Here is a 23,463-nt window from a genome sequence, read left to right as displayed (position 1 = left end):
AATTTTTTATATTAGAAAAGGTTTTTTTTGGTGAAGAACCAATATACCACTCCTATATATTTGAGGATACTCGTAATTACATACATATGTATATGCGAACATGAAAGTTTGTCTATATGTACGTATAAATTTGCGTGAAGGAAAAATTTCTCGCAGTTTTTTGGCAGTTAAGTTGCGTAATGTTGTTACGGGTATTTACTTAGTAAAGCACTAACCGCTAGTAATGAAATACGAGTACGAGTGAATGTGTTTAAATTGTAAACAAGTGCGACGAAAACACCGGCCGACACTTAAATTTGTTTTAATCGCTAATTAGACATAATAAAAATCAGGAAGTACTTTTTATATAATAAAAATAACAAAAAAGTATAAATAATGTAATATATATTGTGGTAAGTTGTACTTGCAATTGAAATTTAGCTAATCACTCACTTCCTATGTTTTAATGTTTTATTTTTCTACTTTTGCTGTTTTTGTTGCAATAATTTGGATGGTAAAGTAATCCCTTTTAATTTAACTAGGCAACATTTTGAAGGAAGAAACAATTTAGCCCAGTTACAATCTGAATTGCAGGAATTCTTCGCCATTAGCCACATGTTTACATAAATTATAAGAACCACTGGCTGCAGGAGAATTTACATGTAGAACCTTCGAGCACAAATCAGTCGGTAATGGCGGTTGCGTAAACACCGACTACACGATTCCACTTTTCAACTGGGAAAGAAGGTTCAAAGTAAGCATAGAAAAAGATGGCTGGCGAAATGGTATGTTACCTTCGCGCAACATTCCAAACATCTATACTAAGGACTCGAAAATGGTGCATGGAGTTAGTGCCGGAATATACTGTCCAGAGCAAGGCATAAGGCAACCTTTTAAGTTGCCGGACCACTGCAGTATATTTCAAGCTAAGGTCTTTGCTATTGCGAAAGCCGCAGATCTGGCCTCTAATACGTAGACAGTCAAGCAGAAATCAAGGCATATCGGTCAGAAGGGTCTTGGGAAGTCAGAAGTAAGCAACTTCACTTCTACTGAGTGCCAGGCCACAAAGGCAATGAGGGCAATGAGATAGTGGACGAGATTGCAAAGAATGGTGTACTGCTAACATCCGAAAACGTGATCAACATAGGAAAACTCTTGTATTATCTATACGACGATCTCGACAGAAGCTTGGTGAAAAAAATTAAAACCCGATGGAACGAGCTACAACTGGGTACAAAACTGCAAAAATCCTGTTCAAAACGGTAGAACGGAAGTACACAAAATTCCTATTGGCACTCGATAGAAGAGACTGTAGTAAACTAACTAACTGAAAAGACTGCAGTAAATGCCTAGAGCAGGGCACCAATGAAACAATGGAGCATCTCTTGTGCACTTGTCCCGCATTGGCAAGACTAGGAAATTGTATGAATAAAAAGTTATAAAAACAAGAAAAGACGTTAAACTCGAAATTTATATGGTCTCAAAAAAATCTTTGCTTCGAGCAGCCTCATTAATACCAATATGAAATAATTTATTTTTATAGTATTATATATTAAATAATATTATATATTATAAAGTATTATATATTATGGGCTATATACATTATTATTGTACTATAGTTTCATTTTTATAATGGTCTGAACTTGTAACAGAACTTATGGCAGGGCTGTATCTTATCGTGGTTATCTTAATATACCCTGTACAGGGTATAAACATATATAATTTTATTTTTAACACTCATTCCTTCATTTCGTGTGGCAAGAAGTAGGAAATATATTGTCATATATATATGTTATTTAAACATCACGCTATTACGAGGGCTACCACAATATATTGCCACCTCATACCATTTATTGTTTCATAACAATTTATTATTTATTGCTCCATTTCTGATTTGACACATTTTCAATACTGATTTCAATAGCTGACACCGCGGGCTGCAACTTGTCGCATTTGGCAAACATAAATGTGGTAAGCAGACATAAATTATTGTCGCACATTGTCTGACACGCAACATTGCAATCGATCAGTTTGCTCACTGTGCGGGTGTTTTCCACCATTCATTTGCCGTCTCAAGCGTCTCAAGCATTCTGCACACTTTCCCCACGGCGACAGTTCGCAAGCGACATGCAATTATAACAATAACAATAAAGTTATGAACAACCATTGTTTACATGAGCATTTGTCGGCCAAACATATATACAGACAAATTGATTGGCAGCAGAACGCGCCGACTGACTTGGCCATGCGAGATCAGCCAGGCTTAGATAAGCGCTGCGGCACACCCATATGCCCATGCGCAGGCGGAAATAACTCGGACATTATGGGTGTGTGTGTGCGAGTGTATTAAGCAACAAGTCACTTGCTGAGCACCGTCTGATTCCCTATGTATTTTATGTGCAGCTCTGGCTTTTGTCTATTTGTTTCGTAACACCGTTAAATTAACTCAATTTACTTGTCCATCAAATGAAATTTGTCTTGTGACAATGACGAGATGTGTTTCTCAAGATTTTCTCATACTTTTTTGGTTTTTTGCTTTTCTCGATTTCGTGTTGTAAAAGGTGTAAACACGTTTCGCAACAATCAGAAATGTAAAATATCCGAAAAGACTTGAAAAGACATTTGATGCGTCTAATTATGTGCTCGTATGTGAGTGTGTGTACCGCTGTGACGAAAACGAGTACCATTGTACTTAATTGCGCTAGCTAATTAAGCGTAATGAGTGAAATTTAACTTCAATTACGTGACATTATGTTTGGTGAGATAATAGCAATAAATTTGAATTAAAATTTACATTTACAAATGCAAAAACAACAAAAGATGTTGAAAAACAAATAATAAATTTTCAGCTTTATCGTCTTTTCAAGGAAGATATGATCAATGCTGAAAAGAAGTTGGTTAAGACTGTATATCAATTCATAATAAGCTGTTATCGACAGCTCTGCGTGGATATTTGGACAAACTTTGCTTTGCCGCTTTTCGATTTATACAAAGATCTATAAAAGTACAAAGCCTCTTTTGAATATTTATTTTATTCCCAGCGAAAGGATTTCATGGCAAAAATGAACCTAACGATTTCAACAATTATTCCAGCCCTTTATGAAAATGAGATCATTCGACAACTATTGAAGAACGTTAGGTATATTTCGAGTTCTCAAAAAGGTAAGGTCCTGTTCTTCGAGTTAAATTGGCATGGCAATGCAAATTTTAGAAATACATTCCTCAGCACATCTTACTGTTATCTTTGCCGAAGCAATTTATTTCAAATGGTTTAAGGTTAACAGAAAGTTAGAAAATTTTTACAATAAGTAATGTAAAGATGTAAATATTTTCTAACTGAGATTTTCTAATTAGGGCTAGAAGAAGAATTATATAATTAGATACAAATTACCTCCGAGTTTCATTAGGATAGCTCACAAAATGACCGATTGATATGGTATAAAGTATTCTGAGAGTTTGAAGATCTTCATATTGAATTAAATATACATATGTATATGAGTTAGGGAAAGTATAAACCTGACTTAGTCCATTTTTGAGAAAGAAATTTTATTACTGGGAAAATATCTTCTCTGATTTGCAATCATATCGAAGTTTTCAGTAAAAACAACTGTGCTGTGAACCTAAGCCTAAGGTATCTGGGAACTTCAACATATATAATCCGATTTTGGCAATTTTTGGGTAAGAGATGACATAACTTGAAGGCACGATTTCGGCAAAGTTGTGTTCCTTAATCGGATTATTCTAACTATGCTAAATAGATCGTCAATTTACGTAGTAACAGTAAGACGATATCGGAAATAATGTGATCTCACTGATAGAGACTTGTTTTTCTGGTAGCAAAAAATATTCTACTAATCGTTTGTGGGAATGACAATGCTTGTTTAGATATAAGTTGGTTTCCACCTCACAGACGGCAGACATTTAACTTATATTATTAAATTATGAACGGCAACTAAGTTCATATTTTTGAACTTCTTTCATTTCCCAGACCATTTTTGGTATAACAACTTTGCTTAAGTGACCAAAGAACATCCCTTGTAAGCCCATAATGTAAAGAAACTCAGTTAACCTCTTCCTAGAATTATGGCTGAAGAGCCGTTTTTCCTTTATGGAAGCAATAAATATCCATCTCTTACTCAAGCACTTAGTATCCGTTTCTAAAAGACTTTAACATTTCTCTGCGTAATATATGTTATATCTTGATGTGAAGGATGGAGTCAAGTGTAGAAGTTCACGCAAGTGAGGAAAGTTCTCTGAGCGCCATTCACTTGGGAGTGGCCAGAAACGATTCTTTTACATATAGCTCAAGCAGCTCACGACTTCCGGTCTTAGACCAAGTGTCCTCTGGGTAGCCAAATAAAATCCGTTTGAAGGCGAGCTAAAGTGAGAAGGCGAACTATCTCTCCCCAGCGTGTGCGTTGGGTTTGGGACCCGCCACGTAAAAAATCGCTCTCAATGAAAACTAAACAACAGCTTCGAATGACAGACCCCCCTTTTGATGATGACCATATACATATGTTATATATCTTGTGTTAAAAATAATGTCCTAACATGTGTCGAGAAATTTTTCATTGAAAATATTATTACAAACGGCCGGAGAAATAAATCGCCGGTAAAATGGTTTTCTTTGTCGTTGGACAACACTCACGCTGTTTATTGTTGCATTGCTTTTAATGCAACAGCCGTAGTCGATATTATTGGACTTCACCCGGAATTATGGATTCGCAAATGTTCTCAAAACTTCATAAAACAACCTGAATCATCTCGAAGTTAGCTCTGATTTTGCTTGAAAATTTGTTTCTTAAGCAGACTATTTTTATCTCAATAGAAAATGTTGCAGAGTCGCACCGAATGCTTGTCGCGGTATATGGTCATCAAGCTCTATCAGAAACATTATGCAAAAAATGGTTTCAACGGTTCAGAGACAATGATTTTGATGGAAGAAATGAAGAACGTGGCTATCCATCAAAAAAGTTTGAAGACGCCGAACTGCAAGCAATATGGGATGAAGATGATATTTTGAGTCAAAAGCAAATGGCAGTCATGTTGGATGTTGCACAACAAACAATTTTAGACCGCTTGAAAGCCATGGGAAAGATACAAAGTGTTTAAAAAAGATTCGTTAGGAAAGCAATGCTCTGGATTTCTAGTGAAACTGTTAATACGAATGTCAATAAAAACAAAGTAGCTGGACCGTTGATACCGGTGTATTAAATATATTAAAAAAATATGAGTATAAGAATATCATAGAATTGAAATATTGCGACGCGCGCTTGTGTCGACTGTCTCGTCTAGCTGCCTTGTACCAACTCAATATTCGCTGTGTGCATTGCAACACGGCACTGGGTTTCCATCTAACGCTGACACAAATCACTTCAGACAACAAATGATCAATTTGAGCTTCGAGTTGATCGAAAAGCGACCAGAATGGGCCAGAAGACGGGGCAAAGTTATTTTGTTACATGACAATGCACCTGTACACAAAGCCAAATCGGTTCAGGTTGCAATCAAAGTACTTGGCTGGGATCCACCGTCTTCACCAGACTTGGCCTCTTTCGATTACCACTTGTTTTCATCGATGGCACACCCATTTGCAGAGCAACACTTCGATTCCTACGTAGAAGTTGAAAATTTGGTGTTTGATTTGTTTGCTTCAAAAGACAAACATTTTTATTGACATGGTAACCACAAATTCTCAGAAAGGTAGTCAAAATGTGCAGAAAGCAACGGTCAATACTTTGAACAATTGTTTTTTTTTTTTTTACTTTTTCGTTCAAAATTAGTATTTCATTTTCACAAAAAAAACGCTAATTTCATACCGGTACACCTGGTATATAACTTTTTTAGCTATAAGAAACGTTCCTTTGAAGGGTATTAAAGCTTCGGCGCAAGTTATAGTTTTTTTCCCTTCTTCTTTTTTGTTTTTTTATTAAATTAGTTAAAATCTTCATAAATGAGAAAATATTTCAAACCAATTAAAAGGCTTCGAGTGTGGGATAAAATGTTATGAAATAGCACTATAAAACAGTTGATTTCAAAGAATTCTTTATCTGCCGCAAACAACTGTAATTGCCCATTTACAGTTGTTGAAATCGAAAGATGGAGAAGAGAGCCCAGCACGCAAGTGAATATCTGAAAAATTATAGCAGATAAAGCATGAAATGTTACGCTTGCAACACAAACGGACATTCAACTTGAACTCTAAAACAACTCGTGTCAACCGAGGCGGCGAAGATGAAGCAAAAGAAACGGGAAGATCACAACGAGCAGTCAAAGCGAGTGGCAAGCGATAAAAAAGGTAAAAGTAGACTACATAACCTGCTTAAGAAATGATGAAAGCAGAAAAGGGTAGCAATAAATAAACAGAAAACAGCTGCAGCATGCAAGAAATACCAGTTCATTTTTATAATCATATATACTATACATACATACATATATATATATATAGATATATAACAAATATACATAATTGTATAACATAGGAGAACAGCAAATAATTTTGTATAATTATAAAGTCACACGTTGCGTTGAAATGCTGTGGAAAATGAGCTGACACAACAGAAGCCACACACAGCACGAGACACACGAAGCGTATGTATGTATGTTTGTAGATAGGCAAGCGGACCCAACAGCGGCAACAGCTGACACCGCAGCATAATTAACATAAAAGGCAAGAAGTGCCATTATGTAATAATTATATGAGATAGGGACAAAGACAGCAGCTGACTGCAGAGACTGCTGAAAAAGTCACACTTGAACTCCAAATTGGTTAAAAATGCAACTGACAGTGTTTAATTAAGATAACAATCGCATGTTGCAGCAAAACAATCACACAGCACACGCTCTTACACATGCGCTCTGGCGTATGAGCAACCTCTTGCGCTTACATAAATGCATTTTAATAAATACGCTCCGCCTGCTTTTGGCCTGTGTAGGTGTGCATGGTCGCGGTTGTATGTGTGTGTGTGTGTATTTGCATGTCTTAAACGCTTCCGCCTTCATTGACATTTGGTCATGTCATGCCACTAATGTGGCAATCGCTTTTAATTACAAGTAACGGTAGCTTAGCTTTAAATCCAACAATTTTCCATAGGTAAGAAATCACATGCTGCATTTATGTAATAATATTCATAGTTTCATAATTACCGAGAATATTACAGATAACCTCAAAATTTAATGACTTCTCAACGTGATTAATAGTGACGTGACGTGAGTTAGGTTATGTTAAGCTAACTAATCGTGATTAGGGACACGTTTTTGTCCCAAAAAATATATTTAAAATTAAAATTATTTTTTATGGCACCATATACTTATACCCAAATGAACGATAGCCAATAAAGAAATATATTTTTTGCCTTCCATTTACATACTTGAACAATGCTGTTAGTAAGAAAATTTGATAGAGAGCAGACAGTCTTAGTGGTCTAGGAAGATTTTTAAAAAGCTTCTATTATTGAGCTTCACATAATTGACAGATTCACTAAGATTAGTAGAAAAACTTAGTCTAAATTTATTGCTATCGGAAGAAAAAATAAATATTAAGAGCAACTCTGACTATAAAGTTTTGAGAAGGGTATACAATTTTGCACTTTTTTCTGGTTAGAAGACATTATTCTAAGAAAAAACAAACTTACTTGAAAAATGTTGAGAAAATAACACGAAACTTCGAAAAGTCGAGTATAAAGAAGAAGGAACATTTTTGTAAGTGAAGAAATCGGCAACGAAAAATAGTTAAGAAAGGAAAAAAGCAGCTTCGGATTGTTTAAAGACGTCTGCAGTTTCTGAGAAAACTTACCATAAAAATGAATATAAAATTCATATATATAATTCATCATATATAAATTTTTATATATATATTTTATACCATAAGAAGAAGATATTTCCACAAAAATAAAACCAACTGACTTAAAAAAGTCTGAAGTCTGAATTGACCTGAAAACTTTTGAATGGAATTTATTAGGGTTATTTTCGATATTGTGACACAAGTACTTAAGTTTACGTCAAATTTTAAGAAAGAAAACAATTTTTTTTGTATAAAATATATATAAAACACACAAAAATTTACATTTTCGCATACATTTTTAGGTTATATAAACAAAATATTTTCATTAGCTATTGTCATTTAAAATTTTTATTAGAACTTTCAGTTTTGACTATAATCGAGATAAACCTTTTTTAACGCTTAAAATTTCCACCTGCTCCCCTAATTAGTGAATGGACTCCATCACTGACAAATGAACTGTTCAAATTGAAGGTATTCTAGAGTTCGTATATATACAGACGGATCAGGCAATAACTTCAAAAACAAGAAAAAACGTTAAATTGGCTAAATATACCCTTCACAGGTGCAACATAACTATGTGCCCAGTTTGTATATAGCTATATGCTATAGTAATAGGATCTGAACAATTTCTTCGCATATTAAATTATTATCTTAGAAAATAACCTGTGCCAACTTTTGTGAAGATATATTGTCAAATCTGAAAGTTTTCCATACAAGAACTTGATTCCGATCGTTCGTCTATGGCAAACTTAAGTGGTCCGATATCGGCAGTTCCGACAAATGAGCAGCTTCTTGAAGAGAAAAAACGTTTGCAAAATTTCAAAACGATATCTTAAAAACTGATGGACTAGTTCGTATATAAGTATACAGACGGACAGAAGGCATTTTACGTCGAGATCTTAAATTGAAAGCGTAAAAAATACAGCTTATGCAAGAACTGAAACCACTCGACCTCCCGAAGCGACAACGCTTCGCTCTATGGGTGCTAGAAAAGTTCCAAAAAGATCCGATGTTTTCGAGCCAAATTTCGTTCAGCGCCCATTTCGGGCTCAATAGGTATGTAAAAAGCAAAATTGGCACATTTAGGACGAAGGGCAAACCTGAAGAGATTCAAGAGCTTTCATTCCATAGAAAAAGAAACAAAAAAACAGTGCGGTGTTGTTTGTGGTGGAATCATCGGCCCATATTTCTACAAAAATGATCCCGGTGAGAACCTAACCGTCAATGGCGACCGTTATCTCGCCATGATAACCGACTATATGAAATTGAAGCTCTTGATCAACAAGACGACGCCACTTCCCATACATCGCATCAGCCAATGGATTCGTTGAGAGAACACTTCGGTAAGCAGATAATTTCAAGTTTTGGCTGGTAGATTGGACACCAAGATCTTATAATATCACACTGTTAGGCTTTTTTCAAAATATGTGGGGATATAGTAAAGTCTAAAGTCTATGCGGATAATTCCCGTTTCGCTTCATTTATCGTCCTTGTTGTCCTTAGCGCAAATCATCTTACTGAATTTCATAAACTAAGTAAACATTCAATTACAAATGGGTCGGTGATTATTTGAATATTCAATTATTGGACTCAACTTTTTACTATTTTTTACTATTGAGACGAAAGCGCAGGTTTGAAAACATAGAAAAAAAAGAGATAATCATTATTCTACAAAAAATGTATCAGTTTAATATATAATGTTCTTTCGAATCATTTGATTATTTACTCAGAAATATATTATAAATATTTTTTCTTTGAATATATTACAAATATTGTTGTTTTGTAAAGAAACTAATAAAAATCTTGCAGATAGAACGTATTTAAGATTTGCATTAGGTTTGTAAAAATATATAGTAAATATTTTAATATATTACATTATTTTTGAATTCAACTTACCCAAAAATTATTTGTTTCTAATTATTCGATAACTTTTTCTGTAAGCCTGGAAGTAAAAAGCATCAATCTATTAATATCATATCCATAAACATGGTAAATTAGGTAACTGTAAAATTTTTTATATTTAAATATAGCAAATAAATTTTGAGCAAATGCACTTAATCTCTAGATAAAAAACTAGTATGCAAGAAAATAATAAAATGTTTTGAAAAAACCAAATTGTTTATACTTTTTGCACACTTAAAAGAAACGACAAAAAAAATACTTTTGTGCTATTAGAAGAAAATAAAAATCTTTTTTAAGTAACCAAATTTGAGATTTTTTTCAAAAAAAAAAAAAATTAATTAGTTTACATTGTTTTACAAAGGCCTACAATATTTCTTCCTCAGAATATGAATGATTTCAGTTCCGCGTAAGCTTACGTGGCATGTTGCCGCCTTGGAAGAAGGAAGCAACGCTTTTAAATGAAGTCAAACACGCGATTCCGAAAAGCAAAAAAAAAAGTATAAATAAATAACAAACACAAAATACATGTGTATGCATAAACAAAAGCAAAACAAAATGTAAAACATGGTAAACCATATTATTTGTGGCAAAACAAGAGTAAAACGAAAAAGTCAGCAAAAAGTAAAAATCAAAAAAATTAAATTTTTTTGTTTAAAAAAACGCGGCAAGGTCAATACACGAAAACAATCAATTATGCTTAGTATGTATTTTATTTGGTTGGATTAAAAAATGTGCAACATCAAGAAAATATAAAGCAAATGCAAAAAATAAACCCAAAGCGAACCTGTAATAATAAGAATAACTTCAAACACACACACACCAATACTTAAAGTGAAACCAATAATGTGCGCGATTAAATGTTGTTAAATATTCAATAAAAACTAATAATCAGCAATCAAAAAGTTACCAAAAATGCCTCGCAATAAATTTTGCAAACTACAATTTAAGCTGTTAGCGGCTGCTGCCTCAGCGTTTTCGCCGTAGAGCTTGCCAAAATTGTGTTAACTCAATTTGGTTTATGTCATTATCTCGGTTCAGTCAAATAACAAGCTTTTTTTGTTTTAACTACTTCGCAATAATACTATGTTTATTTGATTATTCAATTAATTTTGGCTAAAATTAAACAACAATTCATTGAACGTCAGCATGAATGAATGACAGTGAAGGCAAAGTGGTGATAGGTTTTGGTGCAGTGAGGTTATGTGTTGGAGGTGGGGTACTTGGATAACTGCAAACTGGTTTAACGATCCGTAAATTAGCTGATCACTATGTTTGGTATATTCCTTTAGGAACGTATATTTCTGTTATAAGAATCTGTTAAGTAGCATATATTTTCGAAAATTCGATTGGCTTTTAAAATATTGTTAAAAACAATTTAGAATAATTGTTCTAAGACGACAAATAGAAGATCACTGCCTGAAGCTTAAATAAGACAAATTATTAGAATTTATAAGTAATATCTTAAATTGATTTTAACCCTTGTGACCTTGCTCACAAGATGCCTGTTAGTAATTTTTGTAAAACAAATTCAAAAAGATCAGTTAGAGTAGAGGGCAAAGGGTTAAACTGCTTCAGAGAATAATATCGCAAACGGGAGTATTAGTTTCATAAATTATTTTTAGATTCTCGGACAAATCCTGTATAATAAGGTGATCAGATATATATTTTTCTTAACTGGCGAAAACACCGCTCTTTACTTATTTTCACAAAGCGCCGTTAGTTGGTGATTCAAAGCAAAGCCACGTCCTTCTCCACCTAGTCTTTCCAACGGTGAGGAGTTTTTCCTCTTCCTCTGCTTCCCACGGCGGGTACTGTGTTGAATACTCTCAGAGCTAGAGTGTTTTCGACCATTCGTCGTATATTTCATACAGCTCATCGTTCGCCGTGGCCAATGCGCAAAGTACCATAAATCATCCGCAGAACCTTTCTCTCGAAAACTCTTAACGTCGACTCATCCGATGCTGTCATCTTCCATGCCTTTTCACCACATAGCAGGATGGGAATAATAAGTAACTTATAAAGTTTGGTTTTTATTCGTCGAGAGAGGACTTTACTTCTCAAATCAGATATATTATAACTTTAAAAACACAGGAATGGTTGATAGATTGCGTGGGAAACTTTTCTTGGTAAATGCATGGTGGAAGATTTTGTAATTGTCTACCGAGGGAAGACCGTTATTAATATCAAAAACTTTTTACATTAGGTGGAACTGAGCGATAGCTTGCGTATCTAAGAACTACGCCTGCATTAGTGACAACAAATACTAACTTCCCAAATTGGGATGTATTAAATGAAAGCTATATGTTCCTTGAGTTCTTTCAAATTAACCTGAACCAAAAGTATTAGACAGCTTCATAGTTTACAAACAGTATTTTGACAAATTGCTTCAATGAAAGTTTGCCGATTTTCTAGCATAAGGCGACGGATGCTACGATTCTTGTATCACGTCAAAAATATTTACAATTATCAACCACAAGAAAAACTATAAATGACCCGGAGAGGATAACAGCTGAACTCAGCACAACAACTAAAACGAATATCTTTGATTTCACTAAAAAAAATTGTCTCTGGACAACTTTGATCAGGAACAGTGAATCGTTGCCAGAAAACTGGAATTCAGCAAAAAATAGTCCCCATCCTCAAAGAGACGATGGTAACTGCAAAAATTATCATAGAATGCCTCTTCTTAACATGACATCAAAATATCAATGTCTTTCAAAATATTAATGTCTGTTTTAGACCCAGAAGATCAACAATAGATCTATTCACAGAAATCATGAGATCGATGGATACTAAAAGCCAAAGCGTTCAATACTAAAGCAAAAATAAGTTCAAGATGGTTCGAGGAATTGGTGTAAGATATGGAAAAATGGCAACACATCGAAATGTCTGGAGATCACAGAGCCAAAGCTCACAAAACGGTGCAGCGCTAAAAAATAAAGATGAATATGAGAAATATGATGCTTAGGAAATCTCTTTGTTTGCAATTACACAATTTTGATCCAAATCGAAACATTTTTCAGAAACACTGGTCAAAAATAGAGAAAACTCCACGTATGTGGAAAAATGCTTGGCAAACTGTGAAAAATGTTTGTCTGATTGTGTAGCTAACTGAGTTTCATAAATTATTAAAAATTCTCCACTGAAGTCTTTCTGACATTTTAACTACTGATGTGGAAGCATCGTATTGAAACAACATGAATACAGCGAAATTTACAGAACCAAATATTATTAAGTAAATATTCTGTGTTAAATTTAAAGGCACGATTACGATTCTTTTGGCGCCGCGATTTGAGGGTATAAACGGAAAGAGAAGGTCCTCAGGATTAAAAAATGTATACTCATATACCCTCCTCAGACTTATAGTTTTCGAGATATTTGTATTTAAAGTTCCACAATTTTATATGCAATTCGCTCTCATAGTAGGATTATTTACGCCAATGGGTTAATAAGTAACACTAACATTCGCGATCATCTAGTTAGACGTGTGTGTAGAAGAAACTCGTTGCTGATTATGCAGTTTTTGAACGAACTAAAGCCATCAATATATTTCAAGCTGTCAACAACCATTCAATTAATTTAATTCGCTGATTACCAAATATCGATTCAATAAGTTAGCAGTAAAGATAAAACCATGCATTTGAAACCAAAAGTGGCAGCTACAAAAGGAAGTATTGCATGCTGATTAACATAAAACACAGAAAAGTACAATTAACATAAATAACAATAACTGAAGCTAATGAAATTAGCTGGAATTAAATCGAAGCTTGAGTTTATAAATCTGTTAAATAAAATTAGATGCACAAATCATTTTTGAAAGAGTGTATTTTGGAATAACCGTTGCAGCCAGTAGCGAAAAATTTTGAAATAATCAAGCAATGGTTAAGATATCAATAATTTTTCTAATAACTTTGAACGTAATCATTGACAAATGGTCCGAAAAGCAGTATTTATATACAGAACTTATAGTTTAAGTAACTTCTTTATAAATAGAAATCCTCAGCTATGAACTGTTGAATAAAACCCAAAAATTTCAAAATTGTTCTCAATTAAGGAGTTCAAGATTCCGTCAGAACAAGTATACAGATCTTAATCCAATATTCAGTAAAGCATTCGGCAACCGCAAAGAGTATGCTACAAGAACAAAACCTACTTTCGGTCAGTCTTTCATCTGCATTTTTGCAGCTTCTTGTTAAATTCGCAACATTTCGCTTTATTGTTTATGTTTCAAATCACTTTTGTGTATTTTTTTATTATTGTATTTTATAGCGCTTCCTCGACACAAATCTTTCACAATTCCACACTTGCTTGCGACACTCACACGCACACACCTGTCAGCGGCGAACGCGCCTCACTCGGACTAACCGCAAATTGAGCTGGAATGACTTGCTTGCAGTGCATACAAAAGCGTGGGAAAATTGATTTGTCGAAATACATATATTTTATATTTTAGTCTATAGAAATGAATATTCGTTCACTTGAATAAATATGCAAACTAATCTTGAATAACAAAACGTAATAGACCATATCGGTTGAATATTTCAATAAACAATTAAGTTTGTATTGAATGCGATGAATATTAATGGTGTGGATTAGGTGTGGTTGGTGGAGTATATTTTCATTATAGAGGTACTACATATCCATATATAGATAAGATTAATGCATAAATACACTTTTTTATTTAATAAACAAACTTAGTTTTTTCAGTCAATTTAACATTTTTTTTACAGTAAATGAATTCGAAAAAGAGATATTTGTTAAATAAACAGAAATAAAATATATAATAATAAAATTAACTCATCACTTAAACCCACAACACAGTTTTTAGAACAGTTCACTAATTTCTTAAACCAATTTGAGGTAATGATCCTAATGCATTTTGAAGCTGCTAAGTATTGGGTATTATTTCAGGTTTAGATTTATCTAAAGGGATAGATGACAAGCCAACTATCAATGTTTCTGTCTTTGGTATTTCCATTCGAAATAATTTGTAAATTTAACCACTCAAAACCAAGAAAAAGGAAAGTGGAAAATTGCTCTATAAAATTCTATTCTCCAGAGTAAACATCTTTTCCTCCAAACTGTCGTCTGTGCTGAGGCACATTTCTGAGTAAATGGACACATAAATAGTAAAATTTTAATTTTGAAAATTTAATGAAAAACTAAATTCCATAAAATTTTTCATATTTTATGTGAAATAAACGTTTCTTAAACAATAACCAATCAGAATTAAAAATTATATGAATTCACAACAAAACCTATATTATAAATCAAAAATCGGGAAAAAATATTCTCAAGGTTGATGGACTAAAATTATACATGTCCTTTTGAAGTACATTTTTCAACAATTTTAACAAAAAGTATTAAGAAATCCATTCGATTCTGAAAGATGCTATTATTTATCTTATACAGGTTTCAAGATCTAGAAGAAAGTTAGCTAGAAGAAGAAAGAACATGAAAACTCGTCCGTATTTCAGATTTTTTTTTTGTTAATTTTATTAAAAAGAAAAATAAAAGGGTTGCTCAAAGACCAATAATTTTCATGAAGCTGGTTCACTTGGTCTAATAATGCCCCGGGCGCAACGTCTTGGGGGCGGCAAAATGGTATTTAAAAACTCCAATTCGGGCAAAAATTCCTGCAAATTGTGTCAAAAGTGTACAAGATATAGGGAGAAAATGGGTTTTTTCTATGGCTTTTAATAAGATGTCTTGTAAATTTACTATCAATTTCCTCAAAAACCGTATTGTGAGAATTGTGGAACTACAGAATTAGCGTGGCTTCTAGTTCCTAAATTTTATATACTTAATATCGAAGGTATTTTGTAAAAATTCACTTTTGTTCGAACCACCTCATGAAACTTGTAGGTAGGTAGATAAAGGGGGCGGCAGAACATCTTTGGCCCCGGGCGCCCGAAGTTGTAGCTACGCCACTGTCAATAATTAAGGTTAGGTTGACAGTTTTCTTCGATTAATGAGGTGTGGTGTAATCCGAATCAACAAGGAATGCTATTTGAGTGTTATGCGTTGTTTTCGTGAAACTATTCATAAAAGGAAACCGCAATTATGAGCCGACAACTATTGGTTTCTGCACCACAATAATCCCCCATAGCATACTATATTGATTTTTCGTGATTTTTTTACCAAATTTTCAATCTATATCGTTCTGCAACCACCGTCTACGCCTGATTTCTAGTTAATCAGCAAACTCAAACGATCGCTCCGGGGATACCGTTTTGAGTCAATTGAAGACATTAAACGTGAATCTCTAGCGCATTGAAAGCTATTCCGGAAATTGACTTTAACAACTGTTTCGATTAAAAAAAACGTTGGCACAAATGTATTGGGATAAGGGGCATTACTTTGAGTGGGACGACATAAGTATTTAAAAATAAATTAAGAATTTTAAATTTATGCAACATGCTATTTTTAACTCATAGTAAAGTACGTTTAATACAAAATCAAGAAATGGTTCACTTAAGTGGTCAGGCCAGGACAGGACTTTAAAGTATAATACTGGGTAGTCGAAAGCCTTTTCGTATTTTCAATCAAACTTCAACTTATTTTTTTTTTATAATTATACTAATAAATGAATAAACAAATACACACCATTTTGGTCGACTACTTTTTGCCATTTTTCTGCTAGAGACATTATCCCATCAGTGTAAATCAAAATGTTTAAATTTCCAGAACGGAAGGAAGTGAACCATTGTTGTGCTACACACGAACTGATACAGCATCGTCTCCGTAAACTTCACATACTCACAACTCTTCATATCTGTACGACTGCAACGACATCTATTGACAAAATACGAAAAGACTTTTTCGACTACCCAATAAAATAATTGTGTGTCCATTTCACTGTTATATCGAAGAAATTGGGTCAGTCAACTCAGCATGTAAGATTGGAAACATGTTTTTTCCGAAAGTGAGTGTTTTCAATGATGTTACTTAATGCCTATCGCAAGTTTCTATATTGTGATAATACGAGGCGCAAGAAGCATGATCGCCCGTAGAGGTATAGAGAATAAATTATTAAAGTTAAATTAAGTTTTAGAGCTTTATATATGTATACTGGCCTCACCCCTTAAGAACTTGGATAGGGGCACACAATGGAAATTTTTTTCCTCAATCGTAAAAACTTTAAGCAGTAGAATTATTTCTCCAAAAATAGTATTTTCATTGTGAACTAACCTCTCATAACATAAATAAATATTGGCGACAGCAACCGTGTAGCATTTCTGTTATAATTCGCTTAGCAATAAAGAACATTTGTCATAATTAGCACAAATTAGTTATAATGCCATGAGTTATGTAAGACGTTATTTAATTTAAAATATACTGAGAATACAATGGAGCAACTCTAATTAATTAAAAGTGATAAAGCATTCTTTTGAAATCGGCTTAAAAGATGCCAAAGAGGAAACGAGATTCTTGCAAAGTCAACGGACAATAATAATAGGAAGGAAAAAAAGCAATAAAGGCAGATATTTTTTAAGCCAAAAACAAAAATTTAGCTGACAAATACAAATGTGCAGAAATAGAGACAAAAACAAAAACCCACTTTCGCACACACACACAAAGGCAAATAACGAAATAGTGCGCATTAGATGAGTTGTGCGAAAAATGCTTAAAATTTTAAGTTTCCTTTTATTTATTTTTGTTGATTTTGTTTTTTTGTTTTTGGTTTTTTTATTGTTTTTGTTTTCCTTTCGTACAAATTTAGTATTTATAGCGACACACAACGAAATCGCTTTGTCAATACTGAATTGATGTACGCAAGCAATGACACAAAGTTACACACACACATATATGTACATGTATGTAAATACAAGCACACCTCCGTGTAATAAACATAAGTCCAAACACCGGCTATTACTTGGCAAATTCGCTGTAAATGTCGTAAATTTATTTGGTTGCTTGTAAGGAAATACTTGCACTGACAGAATTATTTTCTTACATACACATACGCACACATATATTTATGACAAACATATATATTTCAGCATTTGTATGCATGTATTGCACAAAGCTTATTCTCTTGGCAATTTACTGGCGCTTTTGCAACATACTGTGCGTCATTCGTCTTCAATTTAAAAGGTGCGTTGCTGCAATTGCAACATCTGTGATTGCACATACCCACATGCTATAAGCTAGAGTATGTATTTCTTAGCACACAAGCTCGCTTACGAGCATATGCAATCGCAATAATATTATATGAGCACATGAAAATAAAAATGCGCACACAAATGGCAATTACCGCCGAACAAACTAACAAACAACGCTGCGAACGACCAGTTGTAGAATGAGAAATGTCCACTCACCACATAATGTAAATATATACAGACACACATAGGTAGGTACTTAGTTGTTGAGAACTCGGTTAAATGTTGTACAAACGCGTTACTACAAGTTGGCACCAGAAAAAAATCGCTTTTTTGCAATGAAATATAGCTTTTTGTCATGGAAAAACCTCACCGACGCACCTCGCATTTTCACATAATGCACATACATATATGTACATATGTACGTGTGTGCATATTGCGGAAGAATTTTAACTTAATCCCAAACAAGGGTTAATTTATTGTATTAAATATATTTCTGTCGAATTCGGTTGAAATTTTCTGTCAATAAATCTAACTTTATTGAATACTTCGGCGAAATAAGTAAAATAAGCGGATTTAGGGTGACGACATAGTGGAATGAAGGCATTCGTAGTAATGTTTATGGAAAAATACATAAGCCGCTTGGAAGCAGTCGTGGTCACCTCTATCTATTCGAAAATTGAAATATTATATAACTGATAAACTATGCAGCTATATTTTATTCTTATATTCAAAACCTCAAATAAATGTATATGACCTCTATTAGTTATGCTCTAACTCTTTATTTTATAAAACACAAACAAGTTCTGAAAAAATTATTTCGAAGAATACACCGTGCCAATTTGCTTGAAGATATCGATTGTTCAGTTTATACACTATTATGAAAGAAATTCCAAAATTCCGAAATTTTTGGAAAAAAATATTAATCAAAAAAATCATTGCGACGCCATTTTCAGTGACCCTTGGAAATAAGATGTGCCCGCGTTGGTAGGATAATTCCTTACCGGATCATCTAAAGTGAAAAAATACGTGTTTTACTTAAAACCTTAACTTAGAAAAAAGGAAAAGAAGAAAAAACGTTAACGGCTGCACCGAAGCTAATATACCCTTCACAGGTGCATTTCTTTTAGTAAATATGTGTTCAGTTTGTATGGAAGCTATAGCATATAGCCGATCTGAAAATTTTTTTCGAAGATTATATTGTTACCTTAAGCAGTAATCCATGTCAAATTTCGTGAAGATACCACGTTAAATGCGAAAGTTTTCCACACAAGCCCGATCATTCGGTTTCTATGGGAGCTATATGCTATAGTGAGCCGATCTGAACAATTTCTTCCGATATTATATTATTTCTATGAACAATAACTCATACCAAATTTCGTGAATATATCTTGTTAAATGTGAAAAGTTTTCATACAAGAACTTGATTCCGATCATTCAGTTTATATGGCAGCTATATGCTATAGTTAACCGATCTGAACAATTTCTTCGGATATTACATTTTTGCTTTAGAAAATAACCATATTTCGTGAATATATCTTGTCAAATGTGAAAATTTTCCATGGTCCGATTTCGGCAGTTCCGACAAATGAGCAGCTTCTTGAAGAGAAAATGACGTTTGCAAAATTTCAAAACGATATCTTAAATACTGAGGGACTGGTTCGTATATATACAGACAGACGGACATGGCTAAATCAACTCATCTCAACATACTGCTCAATGATATATTTATATATTTATATACTTTATACGGTCTTCGACGCTTCCTTCTGGGTGTTACAAACTTCGTGACAAACTTAATATACCCTGTTCAGGGTATAAAAACTAAAAATTTAATTTTTGGCGGATATTTTTATAAAAAAATGAAAATTTCGGTGAAAAATTTGCGACATTTTCTTCATCCAAGTCTTTAAGGATTGTATCTTAAAGACCTTCATAAAATTTCATGAAGATCGGTTGAGTGGTTCTCGAGAAATCTTACCAACCGACGTCAAAAACACAGTTTTGAGTAAAACGCATTTAAAGACAGTAATTGGATTATCTTCATCCAGTGTTTCAAACATTAGTACTGCTCATCGTATTTTTATATATTCATAATTTTAGTTACATATACATATATATAATATATATATAATATATACTATATACATTTTTTGGAAAAATTTCGATTTTCTTTAAAAAAAATTCAATTTTTAGAAAAAACAACAATTTATTTTGTATTTTTTAAATGAAATTAGCTGAGATAAACTTTCACCCAAAATTTTACATTTTTACATGCACTTTGGTGAAATTTGTTAACCTCACACGTTGCATTTAATGTTCGCGCATATTTTCGAAATGTAACAACTTTTTTGTTATTATTATATTCGCTTATTTTAGTAGAAAAATATTTAACAAGCTCATCAAAAAGTGCACTTTTCATCCTCACGTATGCAGTTTTGCCATATCAACGCGTGCAAGCATTTAAGCACTTAGACCATAAATGTATGTATGTGTGTGCGTACTCATGCGCATTTAGTTTTAGTATTTAATGTTGCTTTCGGCAAATTTCCCACGGCGAACAAGCTGTTAAACTAAAACTTTACAACCAACGTGTACACCAAAAATTAGCAACAATCAAAAGCAAATAAATGGTGTTTATGAGCAGACACAACAACAACCAGGCAACGCTGCCAAAATACTCAAGCACTTCTTGAAGCTATGCACGGCTTTGTTGCTTTGACGATTTATAAGCTCGCGAACATGACTGCGAATTGCAGATGATGATGTCTTACATGGAAAAATATAAAATGACATGAATGCATGGGTAAACTATAAAATCATAGACATATACATATGTATATATTTATGCACATTAAGGTGGTTCTATTTTTAGAAATTTTATAAATGACACAATCCTGCATATCATTTTTGAAGATGTACTAATAGTAATCAAATAAGGAATGGCTAAGTTCGGGTGTAACTCTATACTCTTGCGAGAAAAGCCTGGGAAATTCCTTAAGGTGCATAACGTCATAAGATCACAATCCAAGCAATTATATATATACACAATTCACTACATATATGTACATACACTGATCGACATATTCGACAAAAAGTGTTTTAGGAAAACGGAAATCATTATACATATGTAGTAACGGGTGATCCAAATAGAGATATTTTCAATAGCCTTTTTTTGACAGATCTCGAGTGAGTCATGTCAAGCTGTCATGATATTTCTGGTCAGTATTCTTTGGCATTTTATCATGAATAGACTTTTGTGCGAACAACGTTTACAAATCGTTCAACTTTATTACGAAAATTCACGTTCCGTAAGAATGTGATTCGTGCGCTTCGCTCAATTATGGTCATAATCGGCCTACTGCGTGTACTATTTGCAACACCATCGCTCATCTTGAAATCCAGCATTCATTACTAAATAATATTCAACCGAAATGGCCATGTCCAGCACGTAGTGCAGAAAAAATATAGCAGCCGCAGTTGAGAGTTTACACGAAGACCTTCCGGCGCCGTTCGCACCAACTCGGACTGACGTACGGAACGACTTGGCGCATTTGTGACCTTAAAATGAAAGCGTACCAAATACAGTGCAAGAACTGAAGTCGCTCGACCTTCCCAAGCGGCATAGCTTCGCTCTATGGGCTCTTGAAAAGTTCCAAGAAAATCCGACGTTTTCGAGCCAAATTTTGTTAAGCGATAAGGCCCATTTCTGGCTCAATGGGTATGTAAACAACCCAAATTTAGCATTTGGGACAAAGAGGAACCTGAAGAGATTCAAGAGCTGCCATTTCATTCAGAAAAGACAACGGTTAGGTGTGGTCTGTGGGCTGGCGAAATCATCGGTCCGTATTTCAGAAAAAATGATGTGTTATTTCACACCGTTAGACTTTTTCCTGTGGGGATAAGTAAAGTCTAAGGTCTATGCTGACAGTCCCGCTTCGATTCTGGCCTTGGAGCAAAGCATTACGTGTGCCTTTCGTCAGTTACCAGACGAAATGTTCAAACGACTCACCTAAAATTACACTCAGCGTATGGACCATCTGAGACGCAACCGCGGGCAACATTAGAAAGGGATAATCTTCAAAAAATAAAAACCAAATAATGTTCTTTCGAACGATAATAAACATTTCCCATTAAATCTAAAGTTTCTGTATTTCTTCTTTAAAAAAAGTAGGGAACCACGAAATGGAAGACCCTATATAAAACATTAATGATAATTCATATTTGAAAATTTAGTTGGCAAATAAACTGCAATAACTAAGTTTCGTGATATCCGACGAAGTAGGGACTTGTAAAACCCTCAAACCACCCGAGAAGCCTATGGAAGCTCATGAATTTAATATAGAATTTATTTATGGTTCTCAAAATACGTTAAGGTTTTGTACTACCTATCTAAGGTTGAGTGCTTTTGAAAAAAACTTAAAAATCAAGAATTTATTATATAGTAATTATATATTAGAATATATCTATGTAAAAATATTTGAAAAATTAATTTGACGATGCTCGGCAGCTTAATGGTTGGGGGTACGACGAATTTTCAAAAAAAAAAATTTTTTTTTTTGCATTTTGTTTAAATTATTAATTATTATACCTTACTTAAAACTATTCTTTAAAGATTTGAAGTAAATTCTATAAAAACATTTCAAGTTATTCGATAATTCGCAAAGAGTTCTCAGGGGCGCTGGAACATTCGTGTGAAACTTCAAATGTGTTGTTTTTAAAAACTTGTGACCAATGTAGCTCAAAAACCGTTCGGTTTGATGAATTTAATTTGTTCGGCTAATGCAATTTATGCAGCGTTTTGAACACTTGTGCATTATTCAAACGTGTTTGATTTTAATTAGAATTTTATAAACAATTAACCTTTGGTTTTTCCCGAAAATCTTAAACAAAATTTCCTAAGGCCGCCATTTTGTGGATAAAAAAAAATATCTACTATTAAAACTAATTTTTTCTGTCCAATAGATTTTAAATGACTCTCCAAAGATTAGTGATGATCACCACAAGAAGCTGCGGTTGGAATTGGATCAACACAAGAAGCTATTACTTTTAAAACTATTAACTTTTTTCAAATTTCTGTCAAGTCAAGTTGAAATTTCTTAATATAATAAAACAGGATAACTATTAGGAGAGTCAAAGGAAAGAAAAAATGTTCAATTTATAATGTTTTCATTTCTCTGACTACACCCAAACCCTTCTTAACCATAAGGTTATAATTATTAAAAATTTTGTTCCTTTAAAGTGGGGCTCAAATTTGAAGACATAGTAAATTCGTTTTGGTTACACTTAGTCTTTTCTAACTACAATAGCTAATAGATTTTATATTTTTTTTTTGCTATAAAAATATATATTTTTTATACCAAATATTTAGGCTCAAATTAAAAAAAAAAATTTGGGTAACCGACTTCAGTCAGACCGCCTTGCCTATAAGTGTATAATAATATAAGTATATAATGACTTTAGCGTATGTAAACATTTAAACTTATGAATATGCAAAAAAGTTTTGTTTATTTTTTTGTAGCCGGTTGACCTTTAAAGTTTCGCAGATCAAAAAGCAAGCGCGATTGACTCAAACAGGGATTTTGCCTTTACAATAAATGACGGAGTTGAAGCTAAGAAGGTAATGCCTCGCTCATATAAGCACATATGTAAATATGTTTATATATATGTATGAAAACACATGCATATGTGCGCTGA

At 33.5% G+C, this 23,463-nt stretch overlaps 1 protein-coding gene across 1 annotated transcript in view; it reads right to left on the bottom strand.

The window, feature by feature from the left end:
• LOC126758732 (polyhomeotic-proximal chromatin protein) overlaps positions 1-23,463 on the bottom strand; it is a 174,721-nt gene that overhangs the window by 27,402 nt on the left and 123,856 nt on the right. Inside the window, 1 exon segment of the mRNA XM_050473105.1 lies at positions 9,659-9,704. The gene's annotated coding sequence lies outside the window, so the exon portion shown is untranslated.

The sequence above is a fragment of the Bactrocera neohumeralis genome, chromosome 5 (genome assembly GCF_024586455.1).
Source record: "Bactrocera neohumeralis isolate Rockhampton chromosome 5, APGP_CSIRO_Bneo_wtdbg2-racon-allhic-juicebox.fasta_v2, whole genome shotgun sequence".
Lineage (NCBI taxonomy): Eukaryota > Metazoa > Arthropoda > Insecta > Diptera > Tephritidae > Bactrocera > Bactrocera neohumeralis.
This window is presented reverse-complemented; position numbering and strand designations above follow the sequence as displayed.